The sequence below is a fragment of the Nyctereutes procyonoides genome, unplaced genomic scaffold (genome assembly GCF_905146905.1).
Source record: "Nyctereutes procyonoides isolate TBG_1078 unplaced genomic scaffold, NYPRO_anot_genome, whole genome shotgun sequence".
Lineage (NCBI taxonomy): Eukaryota > Metazoa > Chordata > Mammalia > Carnivora > Canidae > Nyctereutes > Nyctereutes procyonoides.
Genome location: NW_026575121.1, coordinates 51,719,207 through 51,736,585, shown reverse-complemented (window position 1 = coordinate 51,736,585; position 17,379 = coordinate 51,719,207). Strand labels below are relative to the sequence as shown.

General features: G+C 36.8%; 1 protein-coding gene across 2 annotated transcripts in view; it reads left to right on the top strand.

The window, feature by feature from the left end:
• Positions 1–17,379, top strand: part of FGF14 (fibroblast growth factor 14) — a 613,348-nt gene that overhangs the window by 250,164 nt on the left and 345,805 nt on the right. The window lies entirely within an intron of this gene.

Genomic DNA, 17,379 nt, shown 5'->3' with positions numbered 1-17,379 from the left:
TTTATGATAGGCTGACTTTCTCTGTAAGATAGTAAGGGGTAATAATAATAATAATAATAATAATAATAATAATTGCTAACAGCTGTTGAGTTCCTACTATAGGCTACTATTCCAAGGATCTCCCTCTTAACAACCTTATTAGTCAGGTGATCTCATAATTATCCTTTTTACAGATGAGAAACCAAAGTACAGAGAAGTCAAGCAACTTGTCCAATTTCCCTTGTTTGTAAGCAGTGGAGTCTGGATTTCCTATTTAGTGGTGTGAGTAAAGACCACACTATTGATCACTACATGATGAGTAGTGGCCTCTCATGGATTGCCTCTCTAGGACAGCTGAGGTGGGCAGCGTTCACAATGCAACCCTTTTCTCTTGGTGAGGGAATCAAGTGCTTCCTCATCATTGCAGAGGGAGGTGGAGGAATAAACACTAGAAAAGCAAACAGGTTAGCCATGCTTGTTTGTTCTGTCGTTTATAGTAATAGACACATGGCAGAAGAAAACTGAGACCACAAAATGTAACAGGTCAGGAAAATAGTTATTACTGTTTACTCGTAGCTCTGCTGGCAATCCTACTGTAAACATCATTCTTTATTTCTTTAGTCTCTCCTTCATGCAAGTCATTGGCACTGCTCAGTGGTGTGGGAATTTCTCCCATTTTGCCTTGCCCAGAAGGAATCTAGGTCAACAAACATTTCATGAGTTTGACAGTTGTGACCAAAAAAAAAAAAAAAAAAAAAAAAAAAAGAATAAGAAATTAAATCACAGAATTAAATGTGATTCTGATTCATTGTTTCTTGTTTTGAATGTAAAAAAAATTTATACTTATGATGCTTCATCTGATTTCCTTTATGATGGAGAAGTATCACAGAATAAGAGTTAACATAATGGACTTTGAATTTGGGCAAACTGGGAATCAAAATCTTGCTTCACAACTTAGTGGCTGTGTGCCCTTGGGTAAGTTCTTTGACTTTTCTGAGACTTCACTTTAACCTGAAAAGCAGAAATGGTAATACTTAGCTCAGAGGTTTGAAGTTAAAATAAGAGATAATATGTATGAAAAACTTGGTCTGTAGCTTAGTACAAAGACATTCCTCAATAAGTAGATGTTCATTATTTTATTAATTTTGGTCCTAATTTTTACTAATCTCTCTCCTGATGAGATGCACAGAACTTTATTTAAAAGAAAATATAAATTTATAAATATAATATCATAATGTTATATATTTGAGGAATGTTTGGGCAGGCAGCCTGGTTTGGGCAGGCAGTAATGGAAAGCATTGAATAACTCACCAAACAATGAGTCATAGTGTAGAACCTGTAGTACTTTGAACAAATCATTTTAGTCACTAGGGCTCTGAGTCTACCTATATGATATCAGCAGATTTTCTTTAGGGGTTTCACAGAGTCAGGATTTACATTCTAACTTCAGTACCACAAAAGCAAATGACTTGATATTGTTAGCTTCAGTTCCCTCATTGGTGAAGTGGGCTTATGACACAAAGTTGTTGAAAAAATTAGATAAGGTGCTGGCATAGAGGAGGTGCTCTATAAAAGTTTGGTATTCTAATGAACATGATTCCAATTGCTTCTTCTACTATTGTTAAATTGTTATCACATTATATTGGAGTATGGTTGTGAAGATGCTTGAGAACAGTTTGACAGTTCCTCAAAAACTTAAGCATAGAATTACCATATGATCTGGTAACTTCATTTCTAGATGTATACCCAAAGACTTGAGCAGATACTTGTATGCCAGAGTTCATAGCAGAATTGCTCACAACAGCCAAAGGATAGAAACAAGTGTCCATCAGCAGATGAACAAATAAAGAAAATGTGTTTCGAACATACAATGGAATTTTATCCAAGTCATAAAAATACATGAAATTGTGATACTTACTACAACATGGATGGACCTTGAAAACATTATGCTCAGTGAAATAAGTTAGACACAAAAGATTCCATGTATATGAGGTCACTAGAATAGGCAAGTCATGGAGATTTAAGTAGGCTAGACATTACCAGAGCCAGGAGGGAGAGAGGAATTGGGAATTTAATGGTACAGAGTTTGTATTTGAGATGGTTTCCTTTAGGAAATAGACAGAGGTGATGGTTGCGCAATATTAAGATGTGTTTAATGCCACTGAATTGCCACTTAAATTGTACACTTAAAAATGGTTAAAGAGGCAATTTTTATGTTATATGTATTTTACTACAATAAAAAAGAAATGTGACAGAACATTAAAATATATATTTTGTTAAGACATACAAATATTCCAAGATAATTCACTTTTGCTTTAAAAGACATCGTGACTTAGTATATCATGAAATATATAATATGTGAAATATAAAAGTATTTATATACATAAGTTATTTCTATACCATTACCTAGCATGTAGTAGAACTACCAATATCTATTTTATTTAAATTTATACAAATATAAAATATATTAATCAGGCTGTTTGATTATTCTATTTTAATCGCTAAAGAATATTAGCACATGTAAGACACAAAAATTATGTTTAATGGTAAGACAGAGATTTAAACTATGTGTTTGACCTAACAGGCCCAATGTTGGTAGTTTTATTTTCAATCCCATCAATGGGAAGGATGAATAGTTGCCATTTCATACAAATGTCCCTTTGCATTTTGCTTCTAAGAATGCTGAATGTCTCTGTAGCTCCTCTATTCTGTTTTGAGTGATTTTACTGGTTTTTAAAAGCTATTTTATTTATTGAAAACTTCAAATGTACAGAAAACTATTGAAAGTAGAACAATAAACAACAACCATCTACCACTCAGAAACAGCAGATTCTGGCAATTATTTAACTTTATCTCATGTGTGTACATGATTTGGGGGTGGGAGGGTGTACTAGGGACAGCATAGTTTACATCTAAATTATAATTCAGGCAAGAAAGGGGGGCTCTACTTCATTGTCTCACTTGATTCTCCAACTGGTTCTATGCAGTGGGCATTAGTTTTCCCCATTTTATAGGAAATACAATTTGGGTAGGTTGAGTAATGAGCCATTGATCACTCAGCACAGTGGTAGAAGGACTTTTTTGACTGCAATACCCATCTCTTTTGTATTCAACTGAAATGCCTCCTGGCTAATTAGAGATTGTGATCCTGATGAATAATAAAAGTGATATTGGATGGAAATGGAATAATTTTAATTAATCTACTTATATTTATTATCTTACTATTAGCACAACACTGTGCTGGGTGAAAGGTTGTAAGTAACATTTCAGTCTGTGTGCTCAGGGAGCTTCTGTCCTGGGAGGGGATGGTCAAGTAAATAGCAGTAGGGATAGAGTCAGGGGATTACAAGAGCACAGGTCTCTAGACTACAGGGGTCAGAGCAGCCTTTCCAGAAGACTGATGTCTAAATACAGATCTTGAGCATGATATTGAATTAGCAAAGCAAAGCAGGACACACATGGAGGGTGGGGGGGGGTGGCAAGAGGAAAGGGGAAGTGTTGAAGGCAGAAGCAAAATCATCAACAAAAGTCTGCATTCCAGGGACCTAAGTTTGTTAATAAGGCTGGAGCAGGGGATCCCTGGGTGGCAAAGTGGTTTGGCGCCTGCCTTTGGCCCAGGGTGCGATCCTGGAGACCCGGGATCGAATCCCACGTCGGGCTCCCGGAGCATGGAGCCTGCTTCTCCCTCTGCCTGTGTCTCTGCCTCTCTCTCTCTCTCTGTGTGACTATCATAAATAAATTTAAAAAAATTAAGGCTGGAGCAGGATAGGCAAGGCTAGAGGGTGGAAACAGAAAAGTATAGAGGGTAAATGGGGGTTAGATAGTAAAAGGCTGTGGTCCCTTGCTAAGGAGTTTGGAATTAATATTGAGCAGAGCAATGAATGAGGAGGCAGTGACCAGCATTAAGCCATAGTAACATGATCAGAGTGGGGACAGATCATAAATCTATTTCTAGATTCTTTTTGGAGAAAGAACAGACCAAGGCAGAGAAGCAGCAGTGAGGACTTTTGCATGAGATGGTCATCGCTCAAACACAATGCCCAGATATTGCAAGAGGGGAGTGGATATGACCCAAAGAAGTGACGTGAGTACACAAGACAGATTTTAGGATGGAGAGAGAGGGAAGTGTCAAGGCCTCTCGGCACGGGTGACCAGGTGAATGGATGGTGCTAATCACTGCGGCAGGGAATTGAGAGAGTAGAGCAGATTTGAGTGAGAATAGCCTAATCCCCATGCAGGACTTCCCCCAGAGAGCTGGGAACAATCACGCAATTGCATAACCTCTGAACTCTTGATAAAAAGATAAAACTTTGTATTCACTTGTGTCAAATCCACATCAACCGTTGCTGAAAGGAAAGTTAGACAATAAATATTTGTTAAAGTACTGTTGTGTGTATTGCACCATGTTATACTATGCAAAATCTATTCTAAAAAGAGGCAATTTGGGCAGCCCAGTTGGCTCAGCGGTTTAGTGCCACCTTCAGCCCAGGGTGTGATCTTGGAGACCCAGGATGGAGACCCAGGATGGAGTCCCACGTCAGGCTCCCTGCATGGAGCCTGCTTCTCCCTCTGCCTGTGTCTCTGCCTCTCTCTCTCTGTGTCTCTCATGAATAAATAAATAAATAAATAAATAAATAAATAAATAAATAAAATCTATAATAGAATGTAAGAGCAAACAGGCAAATAGTTTTCTTTTTTTTAACTGCTGATTGCTTTATTGGTCAAAATAGCCAAAAATGTCAACAGTCAAAAATGGCTTTCTTGTCCTGCCATCTAGCCATCTAGAGCTTCCTAAGGGAAGATCTCTTGAGCCAGAGTGGCTAGTATCCCAATGTTGGTCAAGACATGCATGCATCAACAGTTATCATGAACCAACATTTTCCTAATTCAAGGACTAGTCTTTGTATGTGAGTGAAGTGTTTTGTCTATTACTCTTTGAGAAGTAGTGCTGTGATTTGAAGTGGTGATGCACAGAAGAATGTCAACAATGGCTATTTATAGGTTAAAGTATTATAAGTGACTTTCTTATATTGTTCTAGATTTTTAAAGAGTTTTTCTATGATAATGTATTGTCTTATAAACACAAATATAATAAGAAAAGTCTATAAGACTTTCCAATTTGGCAACCATAAAGAAATCTAACTGACTAGTGTATTGGAGAACTAGCTTGACAACCTTAGCAAAAAAAATAATAAAAGTTATTGGTGGGAATACAATATGGGGCAAGTTTGATCAAGTTTACATATTAAACAGTAATATCTGAGAGTTTTACTTAACAAAAGAGGAAGTGTCAGTAGTTTAAAATTAAGAAAGAGATAAGCTAAAAAACAATACCAAAATCTATGGAACTGTATGTATGTTTGTTATATTCTACTTTGAGTTATTAGAATTTCATAGAGTTTGCTGAACTTCAGGAACCATGTGGAGACATTGAGACGTTCTCAATAGCAAAGTAGTAAAATAGTATTTCTAAGAGTCAAGGGTAAAGAAATTATTACTTTTAAATATAGAGAAAGAAAAGGTAATGATAACATTGTTATTTACAATCATAAACTTTTTATTGGTAAAATGGATGCTGAATGACTTCTTTAATGAATATAGAACACAGAAAATGGAGCAAAAACAAATGGGCTCACGAGGAAGCTAGTCATGGTAGAAGAGGACAAAAGGGAAATATCGGATTGGTAAAAGCAAGGAAGAGGCTAGCTGTCTTGCTCTTGGGTGAGAAGAGACAAAAATCTGCCCAGCATATCAGAGGATTGAACAGATGAGCACTACAGAATGTTTCTAAATCTAATTCCATGTATAAGTGTAAGAGAGTATGATTTCTCTTTTGCTTTAAATCTCAATTTCAGCAAATACCAAATAAATCTATTATAGAAAATTAGCCTTTCCTCCCTAATTTAACAGCTGAATGTTCCATTGTCTTCTATTTTGCTGTGACAAAACCCCGACGCGACTACAACTCAACATTTCTCTCTTTTTTTAAAAAAATTATTTATTCATGAGAGATACACACACACACACAGAGAAAGAGACTAGGCAGAGGGAGAAGCAGGCTCCCTACGGGGAGCCTGATGTGGGACTTGACCCCAGGACCTTGGGATAATAACCTGAGCCTAAGACAGATGCTCAACCACTGAGCCACCGAGGTGCCCCAACATTTCTCCCTTCTTGAGAGTATAATCATCTCCATCTTAGTGGTCAAAATGAATATTCTTTAAAAAAAACTCCCATCTAGCTTTCTATTCTATAAATTACATTTTCCTATACTCTCTGTTGTCCCAGATCCACACTTCACAGCCCACAGTAATTTTTCCAGGCTTCTTTTAGCAACCCAGTTAATACTTTCAAATGGGGCAGCTTTTTAATTTTTAGTAACTGTTAATTAATACTACTTTCTATTCTTCCCTCCCTTGATGGCACAGACCTTGTTCCCCAGAATTTACCTGACTATCAGTTTTCATTCTTGCTTTTATTCTGAGATTTTTTTTTTTTTTTTTTTTTGGTCACCATTCTTTCCTTTCCCTGCCCCACTGCTATTCCCTAAATTTTAGAGAATAAGCCAGAGAGCATCCCTGCTCTGCGTGTAAATCTGTGTCTCTCACTCATACTGTGTTTAAGTGTAACTTGCATTCTAGAGAAATGCTGAAGCATGGAGGTGTTTCCGTGGACTAAGGTCACTTACTTTATGTCCAGACACTTTCACTTTAAATTATTAAATTCACATAAATGACTGTTGCCCTTCTCATTTCTTGCCTGTTTTGTGCAGCTCTTTAAAATGAATCCAAACCAAGTCTCAGGGTGCCAAGAGCTTAAAATCTGGTTGGGAGTGCAGGTGGGGGAATGAGACCTAACAAAAATCACTCACCTTACAAGGAAAGCTCCTTTTAAGATGTAGAGCAATATGAAAGAAATGAAGGGCCAATGTGAAGGGAAGGGCCAAATGTAGAGACTTTGAAAGCTTCCCATTGTTTGAATTTGGAAAATTAAGCAAAACTTTGATCATTTGGTTTTAAAGAATTTATCACCATTGTTTCTTTGTGTATCCCTCGATGATCTGAATGTTAGTGTCTCTCCAGAAAAATCAATTATTTTCTTAATCCTCCTCTCTGGACTAAATTCCTATAGCAACAACATTATATGCATTTTAAAATTTATTGCCTTCATGCTTTCCCCAAATATCTTATTCTTAAGCAAAAGTTCATTTTCTAACCTAATCTAATTATTGATTAAACGTTCATTTTCCTCCAACAATCTCTGTAATTTTACTTAGCAAAGTGCTTAAAAGAAAATGTTGGTTCTTCCCAATCTAAGTAGCAGGCATGGTTGGCTGCATTTGACCTAGAAAACTCTGATGCAGACTTGATTTTATGACCTTCAGCAAATTCTTTACTCTTTCTGTGCTTTGGTTTCAGTCTACTTACTACTGGTAAGCTACTTGACACAGAAGTGCTTCTTCATTAGTTCATTCTTACCAGGCTCCTTCCTTTCCCTCCCTCCCTTTTTTTCCTCCCTCCTTCCTCCCTCCCTTTCTTTCTTCTGTCTTTCCTCCTCTGCTCCCTTTCCTTCTTCTTTCTCTCCCTGATTGTCTTTATGTAAATTTTTTAGATGCCGTATACCTTACAACCAAATCCCAATTAACATGATTGCTTGGGGCATGAAACCTGGTCAAGTGAAGTTTATTGTTGACAACATCATTTGGTGGGTAGGAGAGCAGGCTCTGGAGCTAGGCAGCCTGAGTTCAAGCCCCCTATATGGCCTTGAGCAATTTAATTAAAATTTCTCTTTAACTCCTGTGAAATGGAGAAAATATGAGTACCTATCTCATAGAGTTATTTTGGGATCAAATGCATTAATAAATATGAAGCATGTATAATAGTACTTGGGACATTTAAGTCCTTGATCAATATTTGCTATTATTATTTTTTAATTGAGAATATTTATTTCAAAATTATTTTCAATAATCTTTCTAATGCTAAATGGTTTACTTTTCTGCCAGAATAAATGCAATCTAGGTAATACCTTGGAGGTGGGAAGGGGTCTCAGAGAGTAAAGCATAGAACTTTGTTGAGCAAAGATACACAGAAAGCTCTCTGATAGAGGTCCTGATAGGGTTGCTACAGGACTTGTAGGGTTAGTCTTTTATTGAAAGCCAACCAGGGAACCTAAATCCTTTTAACATTATCTATTGATATCACCACTGAGTAAGGACTAGTGATAACATCTTTAATGGCTTACTTTTTCTTTGAGGTCTGCTTGTTCTTTGTTGGTCACAGATAACTGTCATAAAAAAGACACCCTCCCTCCCCACACCTAGGGCAGGGTGGTCTGGCTTGTTCCTTTATCTCTTGTTTCCTTACAACTCAGCATTACTGGGATTTTTGTGAGCCTGCTTCCCCGGTCCCCTACCTAGCCCTGCCTAGCTCCATTGTCCCTAACTCAATAGTCAGGGTTCCTAAAGCCTGAAAAATAGCCATTGGATTTCACACTAAGGTAAAGACTACCAATTTTGAAAGAGGGAAGGGTCCCTTAAGAGGTGAACAGGGCTTCTCCCAGGGAACATAGGAAAAGCATCACCATTTACAGAAAGCATCTGCTATCACTATATCTGTAGAAGAAGTAGTGATGGATGTGGACAAATGAATACTAGGGGCTTATTGTCAGGAAGTCACAAGGTAGAAGGGGGAGGTGGCTGCTGTGAGTCTGAGGGCTGGGGTCGTGACAGGTTGGAAGGTGGAAGAGATAGTGGATGAGACATAGAGGATAATAGGAGCCATGACAGCAAAGATCAGGAGTCCTACTACTAACGTGTGGGCTGAGTATAGAAATAGCAGGCTGATAGAATACTGGGAAAACAAAAACTTCTAGAATATAAAGAAGTCCTCAGTGTGTTGGATGACATTTGCTCCAGTGAGCTTCTGAATAAAATAAGTTGCTTTTTAATCTGTTGCTTTTTAATGCAAAAACAGCCCAGAAGAACAAAACTCTGTGACTCTAATACAGCCTTTGGATTTGTTGTGACTACAAACAATTTCAGTTTTTAAGGGCTTCTCATTTTGTCCCGGTCAATTTACATTTCACTTCATCCAATTGAAACAACTCTTAAATGCCAAAATAACGTTCTTCTGGCAGAGAAAGGTTTTCTTAAGCACCCCCCAAAGCGAGCTGTACTGATAGTTTTGTTTGTGTTAGATATCTTGAATTTGATGTTTAGTTGCCTTTAAGCAAGACAAGACAGACCTTTGATTAGGAGCTTGATGACATTCACACCCCATTAGCTGTGTGCTCAACACACTTTATAAAGCAAAAGTGGTTCCATTACATTCCCACTCTCAAATCAAAGACAGTCTAACAAATACTGAGGAGTGTTTGGGTATGGGCAATTTATACACTTAAGAATTTTTGTTTTTTTTTAAAAGAATGTTTTCAGAGTAAAATGCAAGGGGTATAGATTAATATAAGCAAATATTCCCACCCAAATACGAATGAGCTGATAGCATATAGTTCTGAGCAATAAAATAACAACTGAATTTAAACATTTTCTTGGGAAATAAGGTTCCAAAGATTAAATCTTTACTGAGTTCTCATTACATTTATTAGTAGTAAATAATGACTCAAAATAGTCTTTTATTTTCCAAAAATATTGGTAATTACTAAATAGAAAATATAACATTTTTAGGTATGCATATCTTCCTAGCTTGGAAGGGGTGGCATGGTGAAGGACACTTGGCAACACCACTGTTTTGAATTGGGCCTTAACCAGATTTTCTGCCTCAAGGTGATGCACCACAATAAGATTCCTGGTCAGACAGAGGCATGCTTTTCCTCTGTGCAGTGGGGGGAGCCTGTGTGTGGGAGGGGAGCAGTGGGCAAGCAGATGAAAAGCAGCATGAGACCTCCAAGGCAGATGCTCTCAGGCAGGTGAATTTTAGAAAACAGTTCTTTTGGAGGCTAAGGATTCAGAATCTGATTCCCTTAAAACATCTATGCCCTGAGTGACTTGGGAAGGGTTTGCGTATGCCCCAGGGTATTTCCTAATTTAAAGATCACTTCTCTGTGGTAAGAAGCTACAAGGCAAAACCATGTTGCATTGTCAAATTTCTTACAGGTTTTGAACTATTAACTAATTATTTGAAAAGCCTCCTTTCACCAGGGTTCTGCATGAAGCTTTTGTGGGATGTGAGCGAGGCAGATTATCTGGGAATCCACAGCATGCAACTGTGCTGCTTCCAAAGTTATTTTTCCTTCTGGCGAAAGCACTATTACTGGACTAAGTATATCCACTTATTCTCTCTGTTCTCCCGAATCTCAGCTTCTGAATCCCTCTGCTAGATCTCCTCCCTGTAAAACTACATGTGATACTGAGGTGTATAAATCATAATCATCTAGTCCTTTTAGTTGTCAGAGTTGAAAAATTTGTTTTTAAATAAAAAGTTATATACTTCAATATTATAATTTTGTCTTAACTTTGTTTCTCTTTTTAAAATATTTACAACCTTGATTCCTAATAACATGATATTTACTTAATTCTTCTTCTTTTTAAAGATTTTATTTATTTGAGAGAGAGAACATGAGTGGGGGAAGAGGGCAGAGGGAGAGGGAGAAGCAGACTCCCTGCTGAGCAGGGAGCCAATATGGGGCTTGATCCCAGAACCCTGAGCTGAAGGTAGATGCTTAACTGACTGAGCCACCCAGGCACTCCCCACTTACTTAATTAGTTTATGATATAAATACAATAATTTCAAAATTACAATTTCAGAATTACCACAAACAATAAAAATGTTAATATTTCACATTAGATTATCTTTTGTCTTGAATATATGTTCAGAATTCTGTGTTAAAAAGTCACTTGAAATAATTATTTCCTCTTGCAATTAGCTATCAATTTGGGATAGTTATTTTCATTTTTATAATTTATATTTTGAATATGTAATACCTCTATGTGACTTAAAGTCAAAATTATATGAAAAGATCCACCCATAGAATTCTTTCTTTCTCTATTGGCTCTACCATATTCCTGCTTCCTCATTAGTAACCATTTGATTAGTTCTGATTTTTACTGCACTATTTCTCTTTGCAAAAATAAACAACATGCACACACATACACAGACACACCATCTTTCTTATTTTATCCTCCCTTTACAAAAAGTAGCATATTACATACACTGTTCTCCACATTGCTTTTGAAACTATGTCTTCAAGGTATATTTCTACTCTTAGCATCAGTATTTAAAAGTTCTCCAGGTGATTCCACTGCAAAGCTGGGCTGAGCATTTCTGGAATAAAAGCTAGCTGCCTGGAACCATGAGATGTTTACATTCCATATACTAAAGGCATGAAGCCTTGTAGTAGCTGGGGAAGGGGTCCAGGTTGGAGTTGTGCCACATGAAGTGCAGAGATGAAGGCAGATAAAGGGAAGAAGCCAAGTGAAGAGACAAGAAATTGGGAAAACTCAAAAGTGGAAAGCAGGTAACCCCTGCAAAGACCAAGCCAACTATCTGCAATGGAAAACCTGTAGAAACCTAAAAGGTAGGCTAGGTAGGTAGAGAAACAGGCAAGAAGCTCCAAATGGCTGGAAGAGACTTTGGGAACTGAGGCAAACTGTTGGCACAGTGAGGAAATGACCAAGGCCTCAGTCTGGCTAGCATGAGTTCCTCAAGAATTGGTAAGTAGGAGAAAAGTGGGAGATCTTCTCTGGGGGCTAAGGTGATGATTCCAAGCAGAATAGTCAAAGTCATTGTTTGGGGTTAGGTAGGGCTATGAGGACCTATGAAGTGAAATGGATGATAAAATGCACAATACCCTGTCATTTCAAGAGTTTTGGTATATGCAGAGGTAAGGTTTTGGTAAGGACATCCTGACTAATTCAGTTAGTGGTTGACGGTTCCTTCCTGATTTGGGGGTTCATTAGAATCCACCCTCCCCTTTTTTACTATGGGTATTTTCATTTAATTTCTCCTAAGTCCATATTGATCACCCTTTTTGCTTTTTCCACCAAATTCTTTGCTGACTAAATTCATCTTGCTCTGATCACTCATTCTTTCTTCTCAAAACATGAAGTCCAAAACACTTTGGGCTTGATGATATATTTCTTTGTGCTGGTTTCATTTTAATTTATGGTTACTGTTATGTTCCAAGCTGACTGACTATAAGCTTCTGGAGGTTTGGATTTTTTTTGTTTGTTTTTGTTTTTTGTTGGGTCTATGAAATTCTTTATATATGATACAGTCTTGGTATATAGTAAGTGTTCAATAATCACTAGTATTATTATTATTACTATTCACCACAAGTAAAAATGTATTTTACACTTAACTCTGCGCAAGGCATTCTGCTAAGATTTGAGGATCTGAAGGGGCATGAGATACAATTTCTGCTCTGAGAAACTTAAATACAACGGGTAGGAGAATGGGAGCTCAGACCTAGCTCTGTCAATGGACATGTGTGTGTTGAGTTGACACAATGTCTTAGCATGGCTCAGAGATATCCAGTCTGATTCCAGACTTGACTTTTTGAACACAATTCTCTTTTTAGCGAATATTTCCAATCCAGCAAATATTTATAATCCTTTGCTCATTTGGCCAATATCTACTACTGTGTCTTCTAGATATAGTATTAGGAGTACAAATATGTGGAGGACAGTTTTCTGGGGCAATCTTCAGAGAAGTCAGAAAATGACAACTGAAACAATAGACTAACCACATCTCTTGTTGTAATTAGTAGGACAATTTGGGTAGTTCATAAAGGAAATTACATGTGTAACACGAAGTTTACAGTGTGGAAAGAAAATAGGGAAACATGTACTGACTTTCCCCAAGACTGATACAATAGATAAAATTAAAAAAAAATAAATTCAGAGCACAAAAATCATTTTGACCATTTTCAAAGATCATCACGTAAATTATGTAATTCAAATTTAATGAATTCATATTAAATATTTAATAAATTACTATTAATGCAATTCAATTTTATATCATTTAGTCTAAATAATTTACAAATGTCCCAAATAAATTCTATGAAAATATATTTCATATATTCATTTAATGAAATATATTCATCTAATCTATTAAAGTCATTGGGAATATTTTATATCCTGAATTCCCAAATGAGATTAGATGTCTTTTTTGATTACTATACAAGATAACTATCTTTGGTGCTAAAGAAGGCAAGAATTCTCCTTTTGCCCCAGCATGTCAACAACATAGTCAAACCACAGGACTCTGTTTCTTGAGAATGTCCTGTAATTTTTGCTGTGTGTCTGCCATTACTCATATAGTTTCATTCTCCTAGAATGCCATCTTTTCTTCTACTTCTGAAATCATACCTCATCTCTGAAGTAAGTCTGAATACTAGTTACTTCTTAAGACATTACTACTCCTCCCTCTTGCACCAACTATAAACAAATACTTGTTAAGTTACACCTCTTTTTATATATTAAATCAGAACAAGTGCTTGGAAGTTTCTAGGGCATAGTAAGTGCTCAATAAATATAGCACTTTCCTTATCTTCATTCTCTTATTCTCTTCCTTAGAGATCAGTCACTGTGTTTTCCTTATCTTTGAACATCCTATGGTGCTGAAAATGTGCATTGAATTGAATTTTACTCACTATTAAAAATGTAACTGTCAAGATGCAACTGGGTAAATCAAACCAAAGAGACTTGGCTTCATGTATCTTTCCTTAGCATTCAAGCCACCTTTTTCATCATGTTTATATTAGTTCTGACTTGAAATTTAAGTATGGTACCATTTATTTAAATATTGAAACAACTTATTGGCAATACCAGGAGACTGGATTTCAAAAGCGTCAGAAACGAGAACTTGATAAAGTTCTGTATCCAACTGTGTTTCAGACCAATTTTTATGAAAGTTGTCCCTAAATTTTGTCTTTTACACAAAATACAACTAGGAGTCGTCAAAATGAAGTTCAAGAGAGGATAAAATTGGCCAGAATTTCTTTCTCTCTTTTAAAAATATTTTTATTTATTTATTTTTGAGAGAGAGAGAGGGAGAGTGAGCACCAGCAGAGGGAGGCACAGAGGGAGAAGCAGATCCCCTGCTGAGCAGGGACCTGATGTGGGACTCTATCCTAGGACCCTGGGATCATGACCTGAGCTGAAGGAAGACGCTTAATGGACTGAGAAACCTGGGTGCCCCTCAGCTAGAGTTTCAGAACGTTTTGTTACAAGGCACTCTAGAGCCTAATCAACAGAACATTAATGTATCTTGCTTATATATGTGTTTTTTACCTTGCTTATATTCTGAAACAGTCCACATCATGGTTGCATTTCTTAACATGGTTCAACATACTCTTCAGATTATTCTCAGTACAGGTATGGCCATTTGATTTATTTTCCTCGCTAACAACTTATATTTACTTTAGTTATATATGATTTTAGTATAAATAAAGAGGAACTGAGTATGCAGGTAACTATTTTATTTATTAACCAAAAGCCATAATGTGTTTCCCCTATGTTTACAGGAATGTAAGTAAGGCATATTTTCTCTTAAATCAGTCCTGTTGGAAATAGGTGAAGCTACTATTTATAAACACAAATAGAAATGTTTGCACATAGCTATTTACCTTTTGATCATGTTCTTTAGGGATAAAGCTTTTCCAGTTATTGAGAGTGACTTAATGTTAGATCTTTTTATTCTTAGAGGTTTGTGTCTCTTGGCATCAATCACTCTGTACTGCATGGGTTCACTGAGCATAAAAATATTCAAGTTAAGTGTTTTATATAAAAGAAGTTTTTATTTCTCTAGAAAAATTTTTTTTGAAGTGGAATCATTTTTTAAAGTGTTTCTCAGCAGTCATTCTGTGATCTAATGCAAAAACTGCTGATCTGTCTAAATAAAACACACTATAGGTAGAGACCCTGTAATCAATGTATTTACTACAGTCTGGTATTCATCACCATCTTAAGTGAATGTTCATTAAATATGCAAAATATTGATTACAATATGTGGCAATATATGTTGGCCTTTGAACATTTTTAATAGATGATGACATTGATCATTTAAAATTATATACATTCTATGTTTAATCCAATATCTCATGATATTCTGACTACCTAATTCATCTGGTTGAGTGCACTGAAATGCTCTGAAAATTGAGTTTGCAAAATAACAGGCAGTTCCCATTTAATTTTTCCACTTAAAAAACTACTGGTTCTGGATCACGGAGTGTATTGTAAGAACAATGTGTCAGCCAAGCCCTGTTGGAAAAACAAAATAAATGTCCCAGTTAGCTATATTTAACATTGTAATATTTCATGCTTTTAGAAATCTACTCTCCAATAATGCAGAAAAATTCTCCATCAAAGCTAGTGATTATCAGTGGTAAAAATGCCTGGAGATATCTTAGAATCTCTAGCAATTAAAGATTCATAAACATTTAGAATCAAATTGGATTTTTTTTTCACTGTCTTGTCAAATATTGGGAAACATGAAAATGCAATAAAATAGGTCAGTGGTTCCTCATGAAAGAAATTTAATTGGCTCCAATAGAGGTCAAGCATAGTCAATTAAATGATCAGGGGAAATACCTAATTATTCCTCTAGACCTACTTAATACTGGCAGCGATTTTCTTCTTTTCTCTTGGAACAAAAAAATAAAGACTGCATGAAACAATGGAAAAATACTTCCTTTTCAGTCAAAATGTGGAATTTCCACTTCTAGCAGCAGATCATCATAGACTGCCTTTGGACATTATCGTTAGTTAGTTTTCTGACATTAAGAGATGAGCTACTTGCCTCATTTTTCTGAGTTCCTTAGCAAATGTCCTCTCTAGCAAAACCACATGGCAACAGCATAGTGGAGCAGTACCTCCTTAGATTAGAAAATTGATATTTTCCTTGTGTTGTAAGTTCTATCTTGCTACCCATCATAGACTTGGGTTTAGGATACAGTCCTTGCTATCATCTTATTTGGATTCCTGGAAATGAGTTTTACTCTTGATTTAACCCCTTTGTGTTTGTACATTGGGCCCTGGGCAGGGCTTGTGATTTCAGTGGCAGAAGGTGGCCTTGGGGCTGGTAGCTGCTGAAATTTCAACATGTCTTTTAAGGTTTTTAATGTTGTTCGAATGCAAATGCCTTTGGGAGAGAGCTTCTAAATTACCAGTCACTTCCAGCAAGGGATAAATGAGTAGATGTCACTGATTGTGTGACCTAGGGCAAGTGACTTCAGTTTTCTACCTCCAGTTTTCCTACCTGTAAAATATAATGAGAGAATTCACTCTTATTTTTTTTAAAGATTTTATTTATTTATTCATGAGAGACTCAGAGAAGCAGAGACATAGGCAGAGGGAGAAGCAGGCTCTTTGAGGGGACTCTGATGTGGGACTCAGTCACAAGACCCCAGGATCATGAACTGAACCGAAGGCAGGTGCTCAACCACTGAGGCACCCAGGTGCCCCTTGTGAGTTCTTACTGATGGAGCCAATGTCAGGATTAAATGAGGAAGGAGCTTAGCTCAGTGACTGGTAAACATTGTGTGCTTACTAGATGTTGGTTACCCTGACCTTCATTCTTACTGAAACTTCTTTGTAACTTCAGATCATGATAAAATCTTGTCTGCAAGCATAACTGTGACAGTGGCACTGATGACCAGTTTAGGGAAAGAATGGTACCAGGAGGATCCCTAGTCCTTGGGTATACTGAAGATAAATGTATTATTTCGCAGTTTGGGCTGTAAAACAGTATTTGGGGGAGGGGGTTAGTGGGAGGATGGATATTCTAGCAAGGGCAAACAATAAAGAGATAAAGGGAAGATCCCTGAATTAGGGAATGGGGGAAATAACATTGAACTTCAGCCCCTATTATGAACTGTCTAGTCAGGGTAAATGTTCCCAGATCCTGATAATGCAGAAGGATCTTTACAGAGCTAATTATCCTTGATTCTCTGATGGTTGGTGACTTCTGTATTATTCTAGGGCTGAAAATGGGAGAGTCTACAGCAGGGCACGTAAGGATGGAGGATTGTATCTAGTGGTAAAGGATCTCCAAAATAGTGCTTTTCCAATGTATGGTGCATCCAAACCACCTAAAGATGTTAAAATGCAGATTCTCATTGAGCAGGTTGGGGTGGAGGCCAATAGTTGGCATTTCTAGCAAGTTCCCAGGTGATGCTGATGCTATGTGAGGACCACGCTTTCAGCGAGCACACCTAAAATGCTGATTATTTGTTAACAGAAGCAAATCAATTCTGGAAGGGAACAGAAATATGATTTTACTCATAAATGGAGGCTCTTTGAACCTTTAGTCAAAAAAGAGCATAGATTCACTTCATAACAAATAAAGCCTTATTAACGTCCTCACAGAGCAATAAAGTACCAAGCATCTTGGTCTCATGTAAATAGTCAAAATACCTATGAGTCTGTCATAAGGTAAGCCTTTT